This window comes from Neofelis nebulosa, chromosome 12 (genome assembly GCF_028018385.1).
Source record: "Neofelis nebulosa isolate mNeoNeb1 chromosome 12, mNeoNeb1.pri, whole genome shotgun sequence".
NCBI classification, from domain to species: Eukaryota; Metazoa; Chordata; class Mammalia; order Carnivora; family Felidae; genus Neofelis; species Neofelis nebulosa.
The window spans coordinates 53,756,160-53,759,139 of NC_080793.1; the positions used below are offsets into that span (position 1 = coordinate 53,756,160).

The 2,980-nt window shown below is 44.1% G+C and overlaps 1 pseudogene; it reads left to right on the plus strand.

Annotated features, from left to right (window-relative positions):
• The first annotated feature begins 242 nt into the window (after positions 1-242).
• On the plus strand, positions 243-899 carry LOC131490759 (ferritin light chain-like; annotated as a pseudogene).
• The last annotated feature ends 2,081 nt before the right edge of the window (positions 900-2,980 follow it).

Sequence of the window (2,980 nt, forward strand, 5' to 3'; positions counted from 1 at the left end):
AGTTATCTGTTGCTGTATAACAACTTAGCCCAAAACCAAGAGTGTCCGTCAGTCTGCGGATCTGTCCCTTGTTTCAACAGTGTTTGGACAGAACAGAACAGGGAAGCCCCTTCTATCAGCCTCTGGCCACCCTCCAGCCTTTTTTCCAGTCACAACCTTCAGAGCCATTTTCTCGGCCACCCACTCCCTCCAGGAGCAGCCAACACATTATTTTGAGCTTAGCTCCTTATTGCCGATCAATCATGAGCTCCCAGATTTGTCAGAATGATTCCACCCAGGTGGAGGTTGCCTTCAGCGGTCAACGTGTGTCTGTGGGTGTCCTACACCTGCCTTTCTCTGGGCTTCTGTTTCGATCTCGGCATGGGGCTTTGGAGGATGTGGGCCACTTCTTCCACTAGTTGGCTGTGGAGAAGCTCAAGGGCGCTGAGCATCTCTTGAAGATGCAAAACCAACACAGAGGCCGTGTCCTCTTCCAGAACATGCAGAAGCCACCCCAAGATGCGTGGGGTAAAACCCTGGAAGCCATGGAAGCTGTCCTGATTCTGGAGAAGAACCTGAACCAGGCCCTTTCAGATCTGTGTGCCCTGAGTTCTGCCCATGGAGACCATATCTGTGACTTCCTGGAGAACCACTTCCTAGTTGAGGAGGTGCCCATCAAGAAGATGGACAACCACCTGACTAGCCTCTGCAAGCTGGCTTGCTCCCAGGCTGGGATGGGTGAGTATCTCTTCAAAAGGCTCACCCTCAAGCATGACTGGGGGCCTATTAGACCCAGAAGCCTTTGGAGGACCCCTCTGGTAACCCTGGTGCCAGGGCTTGTGCCTGACCCTCTCCCTGCAGCCACTAGGAAGATTTTTAACCACCCGGGAGCCCTTTCCCAAGCCTTAGAACCAATGTAAACAAATGAAGCTTTTTGTGGCCAAAACAAAAAAAAACAAAAAAAACCCCAAAAAACAAATAAACAACAACAACAAAATCCAAATTAACCCAAAGCATAGGTGGCTTAAATCAGCAATACACATGTATCATCTCATATTGTTTGTGTGGGTCAGGAATTTGGAATAGCTTAGCTCAATATTTCTAGTGATACATGTAGTTAAGATTTTGGCTGGGATTGCAATCATCTGAAGGCTTTACTAACCCTGAAGGATTCACATCCAAGATAGTTCACTCACATGGTGCTGGTTGTTGGTAGAAGACCTCAGTTCTCTTTCACGAGCTTCTCTTTGAGCTGCTTAAATGTCCTCACAACATGGTGCCTGACTCTTTTAGAGTGAGCAGTCCCCACAATGCTTCTTATGATCTAATTTTGGAGGTCACAGACCATCACTTCCACCACACTTGATTTCTTTTTAGAAAGTAGTTGATCATTCAGGGGCATCTGGGTGGCTCAGTCGGTTAAGCGTCTGACTCTTGATTTCAACTCAGGTCGTGATCTCACAGTTTGTGAGCTGAGCTCCACATTGTGGCTCAGCACTGACAGCGTGGAGCCTGCTTGACATTATCTCTCTCCTCCCTCTCTGCCCCTCCCCCACTCACTCTCTCTGCCTTTCTCTCAAAAATAAATAAATAACCTTTAAAGAAAATTTTTCAAAAAGTAGCTACTCATTTGGGCCCACGCTCAAGGGGACAAGAATTAGGCTCCACCTTCTAAGGGGAGAATTGTCAAAGAATTTTTGGATATATTTTAAAATCATTACAGTCACCATGAAAATCCACCTATGATATTGGAGGCTATTAGTGCTCAGCTGGGCTACGCAGGAAGGGGTATTGAGATGGGGACAAGATTCGAGAACAGAAGAGGTCACAACTCAGGCACAGAGATGAAGGACTCTGGGCTACCAGGTCGTAAAGAAGTTTAGAAAGAGACATTTGTGAACAGGGGACATTCCCTTGGAGAGCAGTTGCCTTGGTCTTGCCTAAAGGCTTGAACAAAAGTTTTCATCTCAGAACAGTTAGTGCTGGTCTCTTTTTGCTGAATAGCTTAGTCTCCATATGGGCAGGGAACTTACAGAATTACTCCAGGAAAGTTTGGCTGATTTGGGATATGGAGGTGAAATCTTCTGCTTTAAAAGACATTTATACTCTCGATATAGGTCAGTTCTATTTCCTCCTGGGCCTTGGCCCTGACAAGGGTTGATCAAGGGATTAAAGCACAGGATCATGAACTCAAGAGTCAACAGGGGATAGTCAAAGTGAGCATAACAGATCTAAGAAACAAATCAGAGTGGCAAGCATTGTGGCAGACCGGAAAGCAAGCTACAGATGATTTCATACTAGAAAAAGAGAAATATCTGGACCTTTTAGGAATAATTGGACATTGATTCTGAAATAATGCAAATCATTAGTATTTCAGAAAACCATCATGATCCATAGGTAAAAATGGATGTTTATGGGAGTCCATTGAACAAAAGGAATTTGGGTATAGGTGACTCTCTCAGTGGCCCCATTACAACCATGAGTATGTTCTTCTGTTATTTCCACAGTTCCTGAAAATGTAGTTTGAGTAGATATACTCAGCAACTGGTAGAACAACCACAGTGGTCCCTTAACTTGTAGAGTGAGGGCTTTTAGAATCAGATAGAGAGTGAAGCACTCCTCTCTATAGCACAGGTAGTCCACCAACAAAGAATTTAAAATCTCAAAGATGGTGATCCCTACCACATCTCTTTAACTGGCCTGTTTGGCTCTGCAAAAGATGGATAGAAAATTACGGGGTATTATTTTAAGGGTTGTTAAGTGATGACTACAATTGAAGCTGCTATTCTAAATGTCGTCTCTTCACCTTGTGGGTCTGCTGGATGGCTATTGATCTGGTAAATACATTTTCTCTATTAGAGGAAGTTTTCTTTTACTGGGCAGGAATAACAATACATATTCACCATGCCAATCTTCAGAACTGCTTAATTCTTTTGCTTTATGCCATAATTTAGATCAGGGGGATTTTTTTTAACGTTTAACTTTTTTTTTACAGAGGTAT